Source organism: Anas acuta, chromosome 9, assembly GCF_963932015.1.
Source record: "Anas acuta chromosome 9, bAnaAcu1.1, whole genome shotgun sequence".
In the NCBI taxonomy this organism is placed as follows: Eukaryota; Metazoa; Chordata; class Aves; order Anseriformes; family Anatidae; genus Anas; species Anas acuta.
The window spans coordinates 26,071,041-26,093,597 of NC_088987.1; the positions used below are offsets into that span (position 1 = coordinate 26,071,041).

Consider the following 22,557-nt stretch of genomic DNA (forward strand, 5'->3'; position numbering starts at 1 on the left):
CTCTACAAGGTTTCTAGTCATGAAATGTAATTGGGCCTCTAAAGAGAAAGTTAAAGCTGCCCAAGTAAGATTCCTTTGGAATACAGCAAATGGGATGATTCCCTTGAAATGTGACCAGTGTTGATCTGGGGTTTGCTGCTCTCTTAAGAAATACTGACAAAAATATTCACCAGGCTGTCAAACAGACAGCAACAGCAGTGAGAGACAGGAATATATTTGCATAAAAAAAAATCACCACGCAAAAATTTCCTTGTCAAAACTTTGCAAAGCCAAGATAAGAAGTTATCATGCACAAGACAATAAAACAAAATGACAGAAGTAGTAGCTGGCATATTAGTTGTTATTTGAGTGTTAGTGATCAGATCAGATATGAAATAATAAAGAATTTTAGATGTAAGCTAAAACATTTATTACAGGTGCTTAATCATGAAATCCGCTTAATCGGGACATTTCCCAAGGAACCAAATTAAGCCTAATGATACTTAATGGCAAGGACTGCTGCTTAATTGGGGTGGTAATTCCAGTTAATTGGGATTCCTGCAGGTGAGTAAATGGTACTCAAATAGAGATACTGTATCTGGCCTTCATGATGTTCTGATATTGGTGGTGCTTTGTCTTCCCTAAAATAGCCTCTCCTGTTACTGGATCAGCAAAGCAAAATTACTTCTGTGCTCCCATTTTGGTCCTTACAAGCATTACTTAAAGTTACAATCACTCTCTTTGGGCAGGCAGTACAAGAAGCCTACTCTGAAATCTAGTGAATCTGGATTTATAGATTTATTTGCATTTAATCACAATAAAAAGATCACATTCAACCTCCTGGTTGACCAAGGTGAAGCTTTTTAGTAAGCCCTTAAAAGATGCACAAGGATATTTGAAAATTGTTGGTAGCAATTTCAACTTAAAAACAGCATGTCGTAACAAAATTGATTTTGCACTGGCTTATGAGGACAAAGATTTTACCACACAAAACAAAACAAAACAAACAACAAAAAAAACCTACCCTGAAGTCATTTAAGTCATTTTTCAATAATATGAAACGGAAAGACCTACATTCTCATGGCACACTTGCTATTGCTTGAGGTTTTGTTTCAGTCCATCACATGTACACAGGCACACACACACAACTCTTTAGATTATTTTTTTGCCATTATTGAAATATCCTCAAACTTAGGCTGCTACATAGTGCCACAGACCTTGAAACTAAAAACCAGTAATGGTAGTCATCTTATTAGAAAGATATGTTCTATCATTGTTTCTTGAGGTCCTTGTTATCCTCAGAAAGACATGGTATACTGTACTTGGTGTGCCACTCTCTCTTGCTTAGCTGGAAGATAGGCAAGTTGCCAGTTCTTGGGAGAGAGCTGTACCAGCAGCGCCTGCAGCTACCTGGGGAGAGACACTCTTCTCTGCAGGTTTCTAAAAGCAGCAGAGGTGCTGCCTCTGACAAACTCAACGTGAATCTCTCATCTGCTGGGAATTTTGGAGGAGGGAATCTTGCTCACTGCAGCCCATGCAAAACTTGGGCAGGCCGTGAGCCATTATCACCCAGAGTGCAGCCAGGTTGGCTGGAAAGAGTTGATCCCAGTCAGCTGAGAGAGGTGGCTGCAAGGTTCAGGTATGTTGGACAACAGCATCCCCATGTGAGCTCAGATCTAACTGGAGCCAGGAGATCCGCAGACAACAGACCAACAGACCTTGTTTCCCACAGTGGCATCTGGCCACCACTCAGTGATCTTCAAGGGGGCTGCTGCAACCCAAGCAGTGTCTATACACAAGACCAGGATACCCCCACAGCCCCCATTTCTCACAGAAAGTGGGATGGTGTTTCTGCCAGAAGCAGCTGCTCCTGACTTCTGGCTGCTGCTGAGATCAAAACCATACGTTATTTTTCCCCTCCCACTCCAAGAAGCAATTCATCATCTCAAAACATTTCACAACAGAAATGTTATGAACAAAAAAAGGAAACATTCTGCAAGCACTTGGAGGGGGTGGGCTGGTTTTCCTACATAATAGAGTACCTGTTTGTAAGTAGGACTGTGTTTCACTGCTCCAGCTGAATACCAGCAGTAGCTCAAACTTGTACTAGAGACTACTACCTCTGCACACAACGTTGTGAGCCTCTGTCAGGGTACCACTTCAGTCCCAAAGCAATGCACAATATGGGATTTTGATTCAGTCTTACAGTAGAGGGCTCCAGAGTGAGAAATCAGACTCAGTAAAATATTAGCCAATAAAAGCACCAAGGTCAGATTTTCAGCATGCTGGGTTTTCCTTTCTCAAGCATTTATAAGCTGCAGATCAGGTTTTGCAAAAGGAAAATGAGAACAATAATTTAAGAATGAAAATAGATTGATCTTTGTTGTGGAGCTATTTAAGGTAAGTGCCGCAGTTAAAATGCAACAAAATTCTCAAGTGAAGTACTACAAAAAATTTCACTTCAAATTTTCTCCCTCATACCACTTTCATTTACCTCAGATAAACTGAAATAACTGGCAATTGAATCATTTGACTAAAAATTATCAAGATATTTGTCAAGCTGCTGAAGTCCTCCTTCAGAAGACATGTTCCAGCTGAAATCTGTACTGCAATGAGTACGCTGGTTCTGAATTTGTTACTCACTGCATCACGTGAGTAAGATGAGTAAGAGTGCAGCTACAAAATAGTCAATATATACACAAAGAGAAACCTAAGTGGAAGCCATTTTTCACTCTGATCTACACTTGAAGTTACAGATTCTTCACAAAGCTTATCATAAAATATTCACAAAACTTGAAGAATATCAGCGTTATTCAATTATTCACAATCAATTGTTAACTTAAAGTCATAGCTTTTCCTCTTCTTCAGAGCACCCACACTCGGCAAATCACTCGCTGCGTAAAGTGAAGATGCATCCTACTTGTGAAACTAGCTTGGATGAAGGATTTGACCAACAATATCTCACTAACAGACTCCAGACAGGAGGAAATCAGAGGTTACCAGCCAAGTATATCCCTGAAGGAAGAAAACAATATTAAACTACTAAAACAAGCAGGGTAAACAGAACAATTTCTCCATTTTAAAATCCAGTTCATAAATTTTAACTGGTTTCCACTGGTAGGTGGATGCTGCTAGCTTTAAAACAAAGAAAGGTGATCAGGATTTTTTATCCTCAAGAAATGTTACTCTAACGAGAACTTGCACAGACTGCCTGAACCCACCAGGAATTAGCTGAGGGATTTTAATGGACTCTACAGCAATTTTCACTGTGTAAGGGAAGAAATTGAATGAGTTTAAATAAGTAAAATGTAAATTAATAATCACTATCATGAAAAAGTTGAAATGTCAGAAAAAAATTTGGTGAGATAAGATTAATGAGGACACCAAAGGAAAACGAGGAAAAAAAAGAGAAAGTAAACAATGCTTAGAAAAGTCAAGACTGTTAGTGTTAGAAATTAGTTATTGCAATGAAATACAAGGGCTCAGAAATGATTGAGTCAGCAGGTGATCAAAAACATAAATGAATATTAAAATAATGAAGGACAATAAGTCAAGGTGAACTAACTGAAAATCAACCTAGAAGGAGTTTAAGAAATTAGAAATGAACAAAAAGGGACAGCTCCTCAGCATGTAGAAATCCACCAGAGCTATGTTGATTTACACCAGCTGAAGAGCTGGTCTCTGTGCAGTCAGAAAATACAGAAAAAATTACCTTTCACTCCTGAATCCTAACTGGAAGAAAGAAAATATAGCAACCACCAAGATAAATTTCTGCCAGGAGCATAGCAGGCTAAAACTTCTCAGACAAATGATGTATTCACCCAGAAATGCAGTCAGAAGTCTGATGTAACTATCTGTGAATTTGGACCAACTCAACAGACAGCACTGGACCAAAATAAATAAATAAATTAATTAATTAATTAATTAAATACAGAACACATGTAATTCTGAAACATTTTGATTTGATGTTTTTGAAAGCATAAGGGTTTTCATACAAAATATTTTAAACTGACAAAAATTAATAACTGAAAATGTGCTAAAAATCCATTTCAAGTTCGAAAAATGTTTCACTTAACCTAGAATAATTTGGGGTGGTTCATTTTGTGCAGAAAATTGAAAATCAATTCTTCTCACAGCTCTAGCTCAGGCCGTTTATGTAGATTCTGATATTCACTCTAATCTCAGAAGCATCCAAAATACAAACAAAACTATATATTTCCAGCATGTACAAGTGATTAAACAATGCAATATTCATAAACAAAAGACACTATTCCAAATTCAACTGAGAACAAAAAGATCTGTATTTATGTTTAGAAGCAAAGTTCTTACATGAATGAAAGATTATATGATATGACTCATGAATAAACTTAATATGAGAAACCTCTACATACGTAGGTGGTAAGCCTTAGCAATGCAATCAAAATAATTCCTGAAAAATATTTTTCAATCCACATCACACAAAATTGACACAATATTCCAAAACACAGAAGAAAAGAAATCCACCGATACATGGCAAACAAGATCCCAATGTGCTACTCCCTTATAGTCCTGGGCACAAAGCTGAGCAAAACACACGCCTAGCCACAAAAAGGAGCTTTAGAGAAGCTTTTTTTAGAGAAGCTCCTTTTTTTTTTTTTAGAAATGGTGTGAGCAGAAAAATATGGACACTACCTGTTCTGGGAGGAAAAGTGCTAGTAGTATGTTAAGGACCTCTGTGCTCAGCAGAAAAGATGAGACAATTCTATCTTCTGTGTTACACAAGAAACCACAGCATTTCTTTCCTTTCTCAAGTCTCTGAGTACTCATCATGACCAAGACCACTGAAACCAATGGTTGTAGACCTATATAAAATCTGGTGTAACTGAATAAAGAATTGGACTCCAGTCCCTGACAGCAGGAATCCCTCATGTATCTTGAGCTCCTTTTCACTCAAATTAGCAAAATTCCCGACTACCACCTGATACATTCATACTTAATTTTGCCATATCTTCTGTAAGTGTTGTTGTTTTAACAGATGTTGCAATATTTACAGATCGTACCTTACCTTGACTCTGTCATGACCTGTAGGAAAAAGTGTCCCAACAGAGAAGATAAAAAGAGGAATCAGCTCACCTAGACTCTTCCATCTGTAACACTGCCTCTACTGTTTTTTTCCTGCATTTTTAACGGTGATATATCATGTTTTGTTTTACAAAAGCAAATTCATTAAATGCTTATAAAGAATTCTGAGTTTCACAGAGGGAAAACATTACCAACATTCAATATTATTAGAAATAGCATGTGGATTAAGCTAAAGTAATCTATCTCAATTTAAGTCAATATAAATATTTTTGTAGCGTCTCTCCAGTACAATCTTCCTGCTAACTGCTGGTAAATGGCTGCATTCTAAGACTGGCTTAAAAAATTATTCACACAGTCAAAATTGTATCATGTGCATTTTAAACAAGAGTAAAGCCAGAAGCTAACTCTAATTCCACCCTCCTCTGCCTTACCCAGCAAACTCCACAGTAATGTACAATTTTCAATTACTCTCCATTCAAAATTCAACAATTCAACAAACTGTCATATTAGCAACAATTGTGTCTCATTGGCAAAACCTAACACTATTATTACACAGAAACTGTCAGCACAAAAAATAGTGTAATTTCTAATTGAAAGAAATGTTCATGCAAAGTTCCATCCAGCAGCAATGGATGGCACAATTTAGGCTATATAGCTTCTAAGCAGAGAGCAGTCATTTAAATATCATTTTCAAACAATCTCTAGCTCTGCCTCAGAAAATATAGTAGCATCCAACATCTAATTATTATTGTGGAACATTCTATATACTGTATCTCAGAACAACATGAAAATGAACTTCTATTTGTCTCTTCAAACATTGAATAGTTTAATGTTATGATAAATCAAAATGAACTAAAATTAATACCTATCGGGTACAGAATACCATTACACTAATTCATAAAGCACAATTCACGTTTTCTAGTACAATGAATTATCTTGCTAATGAGGGCTGAAATATAACAGAGCAGCTAATAGAGAGACTCTAACTCATGTAATATAAGTTACTTAGTTTAATCAGGTAAAGTATCATGGTATTACATTTTCAAGTTCCTTGGGGAGAAAGTGTCCCCTCTGGCAGAAAGCAAGGTTACATGGTCATCTTCATCAACTGAGGCTGTCATCTAAATTACCTCACATTTACTACAGGCTTGGGAATACACAGAGCAATTACTAATGGCCAGCTGATGGGTGGTAACTTGCAGTCTCAGCGCCTACAGTCACTGCATCTAACCCAACAGAAAATGTAATATAATTTGATATAATTTACTTCCCGAAAAAAAAAAAAAAGAGGGGTAAGTTGTCTCAGATATACTCTATCCAAATGGGCAGTAGCCACAGAAGCACTGATCCCTCATTTTTTCTTTATGAGGTCATACCGTGGGTCTCTCCACTGTATTCAATTCAAAATGGGAACAATACAGGGAAAAGACTGGGCAGAATCTCATAGGGGTGCATGCACTTTATGGATCCTCAGAAAAGCCAAAAACATTGTGTTAATAATGGGAAAAAATACCACGTAGTTAGTGCAGCATCACATACGATTAAGGTGAGTTCTACTTCAGAACTGTATGAAATGTTTGCAACAGAACATGATGAAACCATTTAATATATGATTGACTTCATGTGATGTTAAACTTGCACATGGAAGGACTACTAGAGTTAATGAACCTTAAATAATAGTCAGGGTGCACCTGTGTACACGTGTCATTACAGCATTGCTCAATTTCTAAATCCGAGAGGCTTGATTATATTTTCAATTTTCTTGAACCCCAATCTCAAAGCTAAACTGTTGTCCAGTGAATGACACTCAGGGAAATGTTTGCAGCAACCCTAACAAATGAAAACCACAGCATTTTGCACAGCTCTTTCCTGCTAATGCAGTCCCAGTCACATCTGGTGTTCCTTTTATCCTAAAACAAAGATAAATTCATATGCAAGAACAAAGAGATATACATGTCATTTGGTGTTATTTTACAAAAGAAGAAGAATTAAAAAAAAAACTTTCTGGTTTTCCCATGTCAGCAATCAGAGCTTTAAATCCATGAAAGGAGATTTGCATTCATTATTTAACCACAAGGCAAGACAACATTTTTAGAAAGCATCCAAGATTGAATAAAGTTCCCCTCGGGTCTCCTTTCAGACATATCTTCTTCAACCCCTCACACAACAAACATTCCACTAGAAAAATGCATTTGCCAGGTTTTAAGATCTTTGCAATGCTCCTTATTTGCATATTATTTTCCTAGCCCACCCCCAATCAATAATACTTACCTTTCTGTTGCAGCATTTGATAGTTCTTAATCCATCCTGCAGTATCTCACTCAGCCTGCAGCTCTGGATGTGTCCTGATTTTAGAGCTTGTCATCCCTAAACATATTTCAGATAATTGTTTGATTCTCTTCCTAAATCCACCAGCAGTTTTGGAAACTTGCATTACAAATAAAATTATGAATTTCTTTAGCTTCAAAACTGCTGTTATTAATTATTACCATGGAAAATAGTATTTAGTGACTTAGGGCTTGATCCTGTTCCCACCAACCTCAATTTCAGGGCTCCCATTGCTGTTAGAGGAAGTAGGATCGGGCTTTTAACTTCCAACGGATTAAATACATCATTAGTAGAGTTTAATTGGACTTTACAACATGATTCTGCTTACCTCAGACATCCTGTAAGGCATCAGCACATTCAAATGATGAACGGTGGCAGTGAGAAACTAAACACTGGGATAACGCTGAAGATGATTTTATTTCTTCTGCGTTCTGTAGTGTGTGTCAGTGATGGCACTGCTGCAGTGAGTGCTAGAAATGGAATTGTTGCAGGTAACTCCTGGAGCACAGCCTGGTGCTGGGCAGAATTTCTCATAAGCACAGCAAGACAACCTGAGCAATCTCAGAATGCAGAAAGAAATGGGGTGGTAGGGTAGATATTTTTGGCATTACGTGGATCAGGAACAAGACTTAAAATCCAGTCTTAAACTTTTGCTTGTTCTGCAGAAACTGCCATAAGCAAGCCACTACAATAAAAGCGGCATTAAGCACCCACCGAATAAAGAGGAAAAAACACATATACAGACATTCAGGACATATCTTAATTGACCTTTGCAGCATGAAGATTTAAGTCCCATTCTGGGAAATCATTACTTATAATGCTTGATCAACTGTATGCACCTCTGTGCCCCAGACTCCAGTTGAACTGACTTCATATGTGAAGTTAGGTAAATGTGTAATTACGTGTAGGATTATCACACTTCAACTGTAAGCTCCCTGGGCCAGGCTATGTCTATCTCAGTATCCTTTAGTAAGCAGAGTCCATAGTATCAAGCAATACTGTTGTAATTGTGTGCTGAATTATGCAGCTCACGACAGGCAAAGTAGAGCACTTGGATTCTGTTCATAGATTATTATTGTGATTATTTTAAAACTGAAGCACTTCCCACACCAAGTGATGCAACTGCTTAAATTCATTTCTGGGTGAAATATGTGTGACTACTTTAAAGATATATTTCATATGGTTCAAATTATGTCTGGTTGCTTCACATTTAGACTAAAAACATAATAGGTTTTTAGTTTGGCAATCAGAGCCACCCATGTTGACATGTAAATTTACACAGGCTTAAGCCATGATCTGCTTTTTTAACAAAACCTAACATCTGATCCCTTTTCTCTGAAATATCAGTACAAGTAAAATTCTGTTGACTTCAGTGGCAACTACTTAAACATTATACCAGTTGGAAATATCTACCAGCATTACATAATGTGTCTGAGGGTATGTCTACATCAGCATTTTATTTCAAATCAGAAACGCATTTTGCTTCCTAGTCATCCCCATTCACCACATTTTGCCTGCATTCTCAGACTGCACAAACTGAATTCCTCTTGGCTAAAGCTACACTAGAAGATGTGCTTCCAGCATATCTACTGTACATCTGCTGCTAATGAGTATTCAGTCCATGGGACCAGAAGAAAACTGGATACATCAAAATCCCATGACTTCTGTGATGCACATTGGGTCCTCATCTCCAACTGTATTACTCTACACATCAGGCTCTTTTTTTTAGAAACTACCAGAACATTTGGGCACTCAAATTTGGTTGCCTATTACACTTACTCCATATATATTCTTTTATACAATGACTTTCATAAACATTTTGATATTTCCTCTAAATACAATAACCGATCAGAGAGTCCTCTTCCATACAGGGACAAGCCCAAACATTCAGCTACACACGTATTATTTCTTCCATGCTCCCAATTACAAACTCTGTTGCAAGGTCATAACTAAACACTGATGGAAAAGTTGACATTAGAGTGCTTCATTACCCACCACTAAATTGAACTTAGCTTCACCCTAAACATATCTTCTAGTTTCTGCAGCCTCTCAACTAGCACTGTAAATATTTGGTTGATGATTTCCTTTAAGTCCTCTATAATAGAAGTTCTTATACTAGGATACCTATGCGGAAATCAATGATATTAGAAAATCTTTTTTTTTTTTTTTTTACTCACTCCTCCTAATCTCTGTGGCAATTTGCAATTTGTAAAGCCCAATTTGTCCTTTTGTTCAGTTTCACTAATCCAAGACGAAGATCCTAAAGTCTCCCAAATGGTCTTTAATTAATGGCTGACATGAATATACAAACGCTCTCACTTAGACTAACACTGGAAATTAGCAAATATGTCTGCAGTCCCTCAGGATTTATTGACAGTCCTTTCTTAAAGTATTGCTTGCAGAGCTGTTGCTTATCTACCCTCAAAATATCTTTGTTCAATGTGGCCAGGTGGCCTTCTTCCCCTTCAAATGGTGATATAACTTCATGAGGAAAATGGCTACATTTTAGCTCACATTTTTTTCTGTTCCACTTGGTAAAGAAACATGCCAAATACATTAGGGACACATTGTCCAATATGTTCAGATCTCAACCTACAGTTCTGTGAAGCGTTTTCATAGGAAAACCCTCCAATACACTAAATTCTTCCCTTTTTCAAGGGTATAACAATACACATATGGAAAGACAGGCCAATGCCTCATAGAAAAATGGAAAGATAATTTACATATTTCACACTGCATCACTGATGTTAATTCAGAGCATGTATGGCCATTCTGCTGCACATGCACATGATGACTTCCTTGACATCTACATTAGTTGCATTAACAAAGACAACAGAGAAATGTACTCTTTTAAAGAGTGCTATTGAAAGCACCAGAATGCCTTTGCTCTTTTTAATACCACTTCCTCCTTCCCACGGTTCAGCAAGGCTGTTTCTGGTTATAACAACATACAATAGAACTTCAATCCCTCTTTGTTTCTGGAAGCTCGTATCAGTAAGCAGGGTAACAAATAGTTGAATAGGTTACCGAAGTTTTCTGTGGTTAGTAGTTGGAGCATACTACTTACATGTATTTATAAAAGTCACATTCACAAGCACACTTGCAAATGAAAACCTTCTCTCTCCAGCCAAGTTCACCCCAGAACTGCTCCATGGACAGAAAGGGACAAAGACACATAACAGTCTTGTCACTGCTGTTGAAATTTAGAAGATATTAAATACAAAAGTGTCTATACAAAGCAGCAGCAAGATCCAACAGAAGAGATCTTCTACTTTGCTATTCAGCATAACCAGGAGAAGGGGCAACCAGTAAAGTAAGAATATCTAAAGTATTTGGGGATTTGCAATGAAGTATAAACAAAAATACCATTATAATAAGTAATATAGCAACTAAGCTGGGCAGGTAAGGTAGAGCAAAGTTCCAAGATACAAAATATCTTAGATGCATCTCATGATTCCCATTCAGTAGAATACATAACATTGCACTTTTCCATAGGTTTCGCTAGTACCACATTGGCTGGGCTTGTTCAGCTCAACAGTGGGAAATTTCACAGAAAAATATTATGTAAAAAAAAATAAATTTCACAGAAAAGATCTGATAAAGTAACTGAACATTGGCAAAAGATTATTTGCAAGTTTGCTTGAAAGCAGAGAAGCAGCGTGGGTGTTTTTTTCTTTAAGTAAAAAAGTTGTAATTACTTCATAGCGGTTAGTGTAAGTAACAACACTGAACAAATTGCAGTGATTACAAAATCCTCTATAAATATGGGTAGCACTATTCTTGACAATAATTAGTGTACAGCATCTCCTCAATAGTATCATGATTAATATTTATTCTGATGTCGTTTTTGTTCTGGGAGATGGGAGGGGACAAAAGGGAAGGGAGATAACATTTAAGTAGAGCTGAGTATGTTTGTGAAGCAGAACCAAAAGCACAAAAAAAATCTGTTTTATTTTTCTGCTTACTGTCATTCCTTCTTTCCCTCAAAAAGGCAATGCAAATGGTGCTGGTTATAAAAGTAAAGCCAGAAATTATGTGGAGTTGGAACTGCTGAATTATTCATGAGTTCTGATTGAATGGGATCATTATCTCTGGTCTTACAAGCTAATAAATACTGTCTAATGCCTGGGTACTGTTTTGATCTAATAGTGTCAGAGGGGAAAAAAAAAAAAAAAAAAAAAAAAAAAAGGACTTATTTTTTGCAAGCTAGAGCCTAAACTGGGGAGGAGCTCTCCCTGATGAGTTAGTTGCAGGAAAACCATGTGTTTTTTTCCCCTTCCATTGACTACAAGGTTCACTTTGCAGTTCTCAGTTCCATTTGCTGCAAAGGCATTTTAACTTGGCCATGAGGTTAAGATGTTGCTCTGTGCTGTATATAGAATGACTTACTTATTTCTTATAATTTCTTATTCCTTTCCTATTTCCAGTAGTATCTTTATATTTTCTACCCCTCCCCCTGCTTTCCAGTCTCTTGCACCTCACAGTACAAAATACCCCAAACATTCAAAGAGGTGGATAAAGCAAAGCAAGTGATTATGGTATCTAATCATCCACCTGTCAGCAGTCAAATAATCTTAAATTGCACTGTTCCGTATTTTATTTCAGGATTGACTGTGGTGAGTCTACCCTCACTTGATTTAATACCACTATAAACTGAGTATGTTGTATGGAACCCAAATTAAGGTTCTGCTGAGCCAGCAATCAAAGGAGGGGAATTTGTTAGAGGTGCTATGCCAATGTCCATTGATAAGATGTGAAATAACAACAAAAAATCATTCAAAAACTGTATAAATTAAAATGAAAGCCAATATATTTCATTGGATAGTATTTCACATGCTTTCTTGAGGATTACTTTTAGAATGGGACTTGTTTCAATAAGAAGAAATAATTAGGATATTATTACAAGTTTAAAACCCCTCATAATTAGATAGGGATTAGTAACTTCGTTTTCATATGATTAACACAATAAAACCCATTTTTCCCCAAAGTAATCGGAGACCTATTAAGCAACATGAGATCATATATCAAGGGGCCTTTTAGTAATTCTGCAGTTTGTAACATTTACACAGACTGAAAGTCTTCCACAAAACAGCTGGCTTCATTCTATCAAGAAAATACTTAGTTTTGGTTGTATTTATTTTGCTGTCTAACACAATCCTTGAAATCATACCGTTTAATTAAGGATTTTTTTTTTAAACTAGAGTTAGAAATGTGTGAACAGCTAGGGGGAAAAGTGCGAACACTTTCTCAAATACTGCATCAGTAGTGGAGTGCTCTGCCCCAGTTTAGCATGGGAGAACCTACCTGGTACCTCTACATTTAAGGGAGTATCTCCTAATATTTTGCACATTCCAAGCTTACAAATGCCTAGCAATATGTTTTTGTTCGTTTGTTTGTTTTTGTGTTGTTGTTTTTTTTTTTTTTGCTAGTAAAATCATGTTAATGCTTAGCTCTGTTATGATAACTAGGCTGAATATGAAGCAAATTATTGACACATTTGCTCTTTGTACACACAGCTCATAAGCAATAAGTAATAAAGAACAGATGCGATATAAATTTAGTTTTGTGGGTCTATTCAGTAGAATAATTCCCCAAACATTACCTTTTCATTCTCCCTTTTTAGTGTTTTTAACTGCAGCGAAAATACAAAATTGTTCCTTTTGCTGTTATTAAGTGGGGACGTGATCACCCATTCTGGTGATGCCAGTCATTGCAGCCAATGAGACCTTCAGACAGTAGCCATTATCTGTCACACTCCTGGACCAAAATAACAAATAATATGCCTGGAGGTGCCGCGTTTTGTGACTGCTAGTTTCCCTGCATGGCATATGCCTCGATAGACTCAGATGAGAGGCGATTGCACAGAACTGTGATTGTGAGATGACTTAGCAGAACCCGTGATGATGTCCAAATGGCCTCCTGCAGAGGGAAACAGGGGTAATTGTTTGTCAGGGGAACGAGCACATCTGTAAGGAGGCATCCTCTGCAAACCAAGCAGCCATGTGGAAAAAAGAAGCAGAATCACAATGCAGCGATGCTGCACTGGAGTCTAATAAAACGAGTCACAAAAAGAGGTGGTAAATGAAACGATGTATTAAATGACCAGGTTAAAAAGCTGTTACAGGTGTGCACTAGACTGAAAACAAATTGAGTCATTTCCAGGCAGTTTTGTTCTTTTAAAACAGTCAGGTGAAATTCTAGGAGTCCCAGCAAGGAAAGTTAAAGCAGCAAACCTGTGAAATGTAAACGCGTTCCCAAAAGCGAAAGCGGGCACATAGCAACCAGTGTGCCTGTACATTCTCACTTGTAATAGGGTGGTTTCATAGCCCTCATCTCTTTGCTGCAGTATTTTCTTCTTCCAGCTTTTTAATTTTCTATTTACTTTTCATGTGATCACTACATAGAAAACTAACATCCTCCCAACATCCTTTCTAGAGCAAAGGTACTGGATTTCAGAAACAAGAACCCATCAATGTCAAGCCAGGCAATTATGGCATCAGTCACAGCAGTGGGAACTTGCCTTTAATGTCGACGGGGACAGAAACAGGCCCTTAGAGTATATTAAGGGCTTTATTTTACACCCTTTCAGCATCTTCTGTTTGATCAGAAATAAACTGGAGCAAACAAGCTAATTAATCGCTTACTGAACTAATTCCCCAGTCTTTTCAACCCACATCTTAATTGTTTATTTTCTAACTACAGAAGAGCAGACATACTAATCTCAACAGTAGTAAGATTCCCTGTAAATCAATTAATCGATTACAGCTTTATTGATCTATAGGCTATAGAAAGGAGCCAAAATTCTTCAAGCTTCATCTGTACTCATAATCTATTAATTACACCTTACCAATGGACATCTGGAAAGGAGTCACAAAATGAGAGCCAGGAGTTCCTATGCTAACTTCACTACACTAACATAGAAAAAATGTTCTTTTGTTTTTTTAAATGATGTTTTGTAAACTCTCTCTTTAAAAAGTTAGCAGAGCATTTAAAAATACCTTCTACTCAGATCTACTTGCAATCAAAAAAGCATCTAATTCACAAATTATTAAATGAAATTTGCAAAGTGAATCAAACAAATAATAGCTTTTATTTTTCCCTGATGAGTGACTTGTAAAACTTGGGCCAAAAAAGGGTATATAATTATTTCAAGAAACAAAACATTACATAAATCAACATATCAATTACTTTGCACTTTTCCAAAAATATAGGTTGATCTTTTAACAGAAAATGATTCTCTGAAAAGTTAGTCTCACTGAAAAAATGTTCCAATGAAGCATTTTGACTTTTCTGAAATATCCTTGTTCTCATCTTTTCCTTCCATGTCTTTCTGTCAAAATTATCCACTGCAATTAATCTAAATTTTCAAATGCTTCCAAACCTTCAAAAATGATACTTTTGGGGAACTTATTCTCTCCCATACAACAAATGTTATATAGCCCTATTCACAAATATTTATGACAAAGCTTTGAGTTTAAGAATGCTTCTTCAAAAATAAAGTAAAATTAAAATGTAAAGTAAAAATTCTGGGGCTTATACAGGGCATGCTACTCTGTAGATGAATAGAGTTTGGGGCTATGTAACACATCCCACACTGTGGGTAGCTGCAAGGTGCACAGGCACACATTTTTCTACATAAAGTCTCAGAAAAGAATATGGGAACATCAGTTAAGGAATTGGTGGAAGTGCTGACCTGTTTCACCATCAGCTGAAAAGAGAGTAACCCTGTAAAAGCCCTTCCACTCACATTCAAGTTTTCCTTTTTGAAGGGAAAAAAAAAAAGGAGTTTCAGTAACAACAATTATCAATTGTCTTGTTAAGGCAAAATACACATGGTCATTAACAAGGCGGCAATATCTGAGGGCCAGTCACAAATTTCTTTCAAAAATGTTTTGATGGGACACTGGGCTTGCTTAAGCCCAGACTAAATGCTCTTGATTAATTGTTTACCAAAGAAAATTACAAATTGAATAAAAAAGCCTTTATTTTTTTCCCCTGAAAAATCATTTTATTTTATCCTCTGCCTCAAATATTCACAAAGGTGAGCTTTCTATAGGCAAACCAGCCATGGGCAACAACAAAACACATGCTGTTGAAGAAAGAGGGGTTTGCTTTCTCGGTGCCTTAACCACATTTCCCACTATCTGACTATTGCTGCTGAGATGTACCTCCTGTCTCAAAGTAGACCAGGTGGCAATGGTAACATAACCGAACATAAAGATGTTTTCTCTGGGTTGCCTGAACAAACAGAACCCAGATCTGACGAATAGCTTCCCAAAAAAATCTACATACAGCTGAAGAAGAAATAAACATGAAAGTACAAAGTGGTGAGGCGATCTACTGTTTAGGCTTTACTTGTTGGTTCTGAGCTCTCCTCTTCTCCGCTTAACAAAAAAGTTTATCTAGCTTTGTGGTGCCAGGGGATGCCATGTTGTAAAGGTAATATTCAGAGCAATTACCCTTCTACTAAATTTAGCGTCCATGGAAATATACAGAATTTCTATTCTACATATAATAAGTCATATATTTTTCTACACATAGTATATTCCAATTTTGAACACCTCCAAGGCAATAGAAATCTTTTCCAGTTCTACTATATTGTGTGCACAAGTAAAGCCTATGTTTTTATGTTACTGGAAAATTATACAAAAACTTTTTAAAAATACTTAAGTAACAGTGTGGTAAATGGTGCTTTATTCCTATTAGTTTTGAAAATGATGAAGATCCACCACAAAAGTAAACTGGCAGCAAAGCTCTGCTTTAGCAGTGTTTGTCAGGCTGCACATACTGTCATCCTGACTTTCGCCATGCAGGAGACAATGAAATACTGCTAAAGACACATCTACCAAGGAGGCAGAAGCAGGAGTATATAATTTGTGCCTTCACCCACACCAGCATTTTTGCCCTCCAAAAACATGGGAAGCAATTGTTCAAATCCTCTTCACTTTCTTCATAAGAGCTTTTTCAACTACATAGAATACATCTGACTAACTCACTGAAATGTGGATGGATTAAGAGAAAATATACCACAGACGGTAATAATAAGGAAAGTTTTATTTTACCATGTTGAATCTATTGCACCATACCGACCCATTACATATCCCCTCACCTATACACAGAGGCTAATCAAATAGAAAGAAGCAAAATTTGATGGGCAAAATGTGTAAATCTCAGTAAATTTGATGGGCAAAATGTGTAAATCTCAGAGTAAATGTCTCAGTACAATTTTGATAACCTTGCAATGATACAAACCATAGAAAGAATATTTATTATAGAACTAACCGAATGAATTTTACAAGTCCAGAAACTTTCTGAAAGGGACAGAGTAACTTACTATATTTGCAAGTGAAAACTAAATATTTCTATACACTTGTAACGGAAAATGTTATTGAATATAATGGATGAACTTGCTAAATAACTAAATATGGTGATTTTTATGGATTACAAAATGAAGCTAAGTGGATATCACAATTTATTTTCTGTATGAAGTAGTAAAAGCAGTAAGATGTAATTAGACCTTGAAAATGAAATGGTACAAGCAACTTATAGTATCTTGTAAAGAACAATACATAAAATGTGAAAGGACAGCACATATTATAAAATATAGTGGAGATATTAGGATGTCTGCATGATAACTCATGAAGAAACTCATACTGCAGAGAAGTATGAAGACTTCATAGGAATCCAGGCCTTAAGAAACTAATGCAAGATTTGTTCTTGTGTTAAGATAAGATTTCACTACCTCAATACATAATTTTTTAACATAGAAAATCAAAGTAAGAATGGTTTGAAAAAGAAATGGTGTGCCAAATGAAGTCTAATTTCTCTGCTACATGCTTTACTTCAGGGGTTGTATTAACACGTAGTACTAACAATGTGAGTGAGTAATCATTTGTTGAATTGTGTCCAAATTGGTTGCTGACTAAATCAGATCAGATTAAACAGATTTGGCAGCTTGAACTCAAGATTACCTATTTTTTCATTTTCTTTCCTTAATTTCAGACATCACACCTTGTCCAGTTTAACCCCCTGGCAGTCTATTAAATCATCATTTTTCAGTACAAAAATAGCATAAACAGCATAAATTCTACTTTGCACAGAACTGAAAACAAAAAAGTATTTAGTTTAGCAGGCACTCCAAATGAAATATTTCCCCTCCTACCAGGCATTACCTCTCTGTTCCAGCTGTACTTTCCTATCTTATTGTATGGTTCTCTGGTAGAACCTTTTAGTTGCTAGAAAAACCTATAATGAAATTAACACACTGGCCAGCAATAATTCACAGCTGGTAGTGATGGCAGGTAGCTCTAAAGATGTCTCCATTACTTGTCCTTATTCAACAGAAAAATCATTGTTGTATGCTGTTATATACACACATGTCGTTGTATTTCACTAATCTGTGCACATGTATATGTATACACATGTATCTTACATAAGCTTTCCTAATTTAGCAGTGATCTCAAACAGTATTTTAGTATAGTAACATCATCTTAAAATGAATGATCATCAGTAAACATGTATGTGAGCTTTCTAAGAGGAATCAAAGTGATGCCTTTCAACGAGATATCTGCCCTGGAGTATAACTATGTTGAGATGCTTTTTACCAAAGCAAAATAAGTTTGTAAAATGTGATTTTATTTCCTAACAGCTAGTGAAAAAAGCATTTCAGAGATTTTCCTTGGAAAAATAGAGCCAAAGATATCAATACCTTATTACACTATCAGATCAGTCTTCTGTGCCAGCATTTGCCTATAAATTTTCAGTTAGCACTGCTCTTTTTAACTTAGAACACACACCATGGGATCAAGGGCCCCATATAATCCCTGGCATCTTCAGGAGCTGAAGGAACTGGGAACCTCACAGATGATGCTTAATCAGGATGTGACAACAGCACCCTTCGGGGATTCATTGCTCCATGGAGAACTGATCAGGGCCAGGCATACTGATGGCTTGCCTTAAGGAACCCTTTAAGCTTATTCCTCGTACAACCCCGTAAGGCCAACACAACTCCTCAGGAGAGCACACAACATAGCTGTAGTATGCTCATGTTCAAATGGCACAAGAGCCAGATGCTGGATATGTCCTGTCTCTCTGTGCCAGCAGATATGTCATAACTACATAAAATGGAAAACTCAACAGGAATTATTGAGAACTCTCTGTAACATCCAAGCCACTCACCTGAAAGTCCCTAGTTTGAACAAGGTACAGCAGAGGTAACCAGGAGACTGTCCTGAAGTAGGTGTCTCATGATATGCAGTTATGCCTGTCAGCTGGGGAAGCATCAACAGAAATGACACATCCTTGAAAAAAAAAAAAAAAAAGTCTTTCCATAAACATGATTTTTGTGGAAAAATAAATGAAGCATTTTCCAGTTCTTTCCACTGGTGACCTAGTCTTTCTTTCTGGCAGACATCTCCAAGAAATAGCATACAAAACAGAAAAATGTTGATTTGCCACGTTCTACCTCAGTCTGATTTAGCATAACACTGCAGTATTTTTCTGTGTCTTTTATATCCCCAATCACTTGATTACTGAGTTGCATCATTGCTGAACCCTGGCCCATAAAAACTGAGGGAACACAATGACAGTCAGCCAAAACATCACAAACAGCTGCTTGTCTAGACATATTAGTAGTGTCCTGAAACTCTGGCAGCCTGGTAACATAATCTAAAATAAATTACACCACTATTCTTGAAATGTTTCATTGTGATTATGTAAATCACATTTATTTTCACTGGAAAATAAAAAAACGCAGGCAAAAGAAATCATGAATCATTGCCCCTTAGTTCCTAACTAAGGGTATGATTCAAAGGAAGGTATCTGCAAGCTTTTTTCTCTAATGAAAGACTCCTAAGAATAGCATATTCTATAACATGAAGGGACAAACTAATAACAGTGTTACAATATAATTATTTTCTTTCTGTTGTGTGTGCTTATTTTACTGTGGCAATTATTTGTTTATAAGACATTAAGTTATCTGAAAGGCCTATTTGATATTCTACCTCTGATTTAATTAGTAGAAGACAGTCCCTTTGCAATAAACAAAGTTTAATTTTGTGTTTAAATTCTCAATTGAATTTATCATTTCTTTGCTTATTTATATACATTTCTAATTAAAAATATATGGTTTCGTTCAATCAAAATGTGCGATTAAGTCCTCAAAGTATGTAACAGATTGCCACCAACAGCACATAGCATTGAGAGTCCCCACAGAGTCACTCTGTACTCAAAGTTACTGGTTCTTCAGCTTGTGAAGAAAAATAAATGAGAAAAAGAAAAGCAGAAAATGGTCTCTGATTTGCACTAGCCATGAAAGACATCTGTAGTCAAAGCAAGGAAGAAAATCTAAAATCATGGGCCTGAACTTTGGGAGCTTTACTCCCATGCCCTTATTGGTGTGATTTTTCAGTCAGTTACCTCAGGCTGTCAGTGATCCGAACTGCAACTTTTCCTGACTCCAACTATTGCACCTTTGAAAAACTGAGCATCTTTGAAGACTGAGCCCTACACCAAAGGGCTCCAAGTTTCAAGTGCATTTAATGGCTAGAGATATTCTGACTACCTTGGCTGCTCAAATAGGGCCTTAGAGGTAGTTAGAATGAACAAGGGGATGAGAATTTGACTGCTTGTTTTTGTCACTTTAATATTTGGCATTTCTGTGGCCTAAAAAGACTAGGGAAATCATTTAAGAACTAATGAAGAGCTATTTACCTCCTAAATCTTCTTCCCTTGAGTAATGAAATAATTACCCTCCCATAATCATGGAAATATTCAACTTGAATCTTAAATTGAGCTGTTGTGAAAAGTGGTAGTAACATTACATAGGTGATCACCATGGTAACATTGGGAAACCGCACTGTTGGCAAGCCAGGAATATCACGGACTCACAGAATCACAGAACTGAAGGGGCTGGAAGGGACCTTGAAAGATCACCATGTCCAACCCCCCTGCCAAAGCAGGTTCCTTACAGTAGCCTACCCAGGTAGGTGTTGTCGTGGTTTTACCCGGCCGGCAGCTAAACACCACGCAGCCGTTCGCTCACCCTCCCCCCTCCCTCTCTGGGACGGGGGAGAGAAATGGAAAGTGAAGCCCGTAAGTTGAGATAAAGACAGTTTAATAAGACAGGAAAATAATAATAACAAAATAATAACAACAATAATAATAATAATAAAATGGTGATAATAGGAAAGTAATAATAGTATGTACAAACAAGTGATGCACAATGCAATTGCTCACCACTCGCTGACCGATGCCCAGCTTAACCCCGAGCAGTCCGGACCCCTCCCCCCGGCTAGCCACCCCTATATATTGTTTAGCATGACGTCAGATGGTATGGAATACCCCTTTGGCTAGTTTGGGTCACCTGTCCTGGGTCTGTCCCCTCCCAGCTCTTACTGCACCCCCAGCTTGCCTGTTGGCAGGACAGAGCAAAAGGCTGAGACGTCTTTGGCTTGGTGTAAGCACTGCTCTGCAACAATTAAAGCATCGGGGTGTTATCAGCACTCTTCTCATCCTAAGCCAAAACACAGCATTCCACCAGCTACTAGGAAGAAAATTAATTCTGTTCTAACTGAAACCAGGACAGTGTCCAGACGGGCCTTGAGTATCTCCAGAGAAGGAGACTCCACAGCCTCCCTGGGCAGCCTGTTGCAGCACTCCGTTACCCTCACCATGAAGAAGTTCGTTCGCATGTTGGTGCGGAACTTCCTGTGCCAATTTCCTTCTTGTGACCATTACTCCTTGTCCTGTCCCTGCAAACCACTGAAAAGAGGTTGGCCAAATCCCTCTGTCCCTCACACCTCAGGTATTTGTACACACTGATGAGATCCCCTGTCAGTCTTCTTTTCTCCAGGCTGAACAGACCCAGGTCTCTCAGCCTTTCCTCATAGGAAAGATGCTCCAGGCCCTATACCATCTTTGTGGCCCTCCGCTGGACTCTTTCCAGGAGATCCCTGTCTTTCTTGTACCGGGGAGCCCAGAACTGGACACAGTACTCCAGGTGAGGCCTGACCAGGGCAGAGTAGAGGGGGTGGATCACCTCCCTTGACCTGCTGGCCACACTCCTTTTAATGCACGCCAGGATCCCATTGGCCCTCTTGGCCACGAGGGCACACTGCTGACTCATGGTCAGCCTGTCGTCCTCCAGGACCCCCAGGTCCTTCTCCTCAGAGCTCCTCTCCAGCAGGTTGTCCCACAGCCTCTACTGATACATGTGGTTGTTCCTTCCCAGGTGCAGGACTCAACACTTGCTCTTATTAAATCTCATTTGGTTTCTTCCTGCCCATCTCTCCAGCCTGTCCAGGTCTCGCTGAATGGCAGCACAGCCTTCTGGCGTGTCAGCCACTCCTCCCAGCTTTGTGTCATCAGCGTACTTGCTGAGGGCAGACACTATTCCTTCATCAAGGTCATCGATGAAGATGCTGAACAAGACTGGACCCAGGACTGACCCCTGGGGAACACCGCTAGTCACAGGTCTCCAGCTGGACTCTGCGCCACCGATCACCACCCTCTGAGTTCGGACAGTCAGCCAGTTCTGAACCCACCTTGCTGTCCACTCCTCTATCCCACACTTTCTCAGCTTTGCTATCAGGATGTCATGGGAGACAGTATCAAAAGCCTTGATAAAGTCCAGGTAGATGCCATCCACTGCTCTCCCCTCATCTACCCAGCTGGTGATGCCATCATAGAAGGCAATGAGGTTGGTCGAGCATGACTTCTCCTTGGTGAATCCATGCTGACTACTCCTCATAACCTTCTTCTCTTCCAATTGCTTGGAGATGGCATCCAGAACAAGCTGCTCCAATATCTTTCCAGGGACAGAGGTGAGAGTGACTGGCCTGTAGTTTCCCGGATCCTCCTTCCTGCCCTTCTTGAAGACCAGAGTGGCATTGGCTATCCTCCAGTCTTCATTCACCTCACCCATTCTCCAAGACCTTTCAAAGATGATAGAGAGCGATTTGGTGATCACATCTGCCAGCTCATGTGGATGCATCCCATCGGGACCCATGGATTTATGTGTGTTGAGCCCACTCAGACACTCCCATGTCTACCAGGGGGGAGCACTCCATTTCCCAGACCCTTTGTCCTATTGCCAGGGGCGAGGAGTCCCGGGGAAGTGTCCTTGAAACAAAGACAGAAGCAAAGAAAACATTCAGTATCTCTGCCTTCTCAGCGTCTCCCGTGACCAGG

The 22,557-nt window shown here is 38.2% G+C and overlaps 1 long non-coding RNA gene across 2 annotated transcripts in view; it reads right to left on the minus strand.

Annotated features, from left to right (window-relative positions):
• Positions 1-18,823, minus strand: part of LOC137861196 (uncharacterized) — a 163,938-nt gene extending 145,115 nt beyond the window's left edge. For both annotated transcript variants that reach the window (XR_011099458.1, XR_011099459.1), the window contains exon 1: positions 18,547-18,823. This is a non-coding gene — a long non-coding RNA (uncharacterized lncRNA). The remainder of the gene's footprint in view (positions 1-18,546) is intronic.
• Between the last annotated feature and the right edge of the window lie 3,734 nt (positions 18,824-22,557).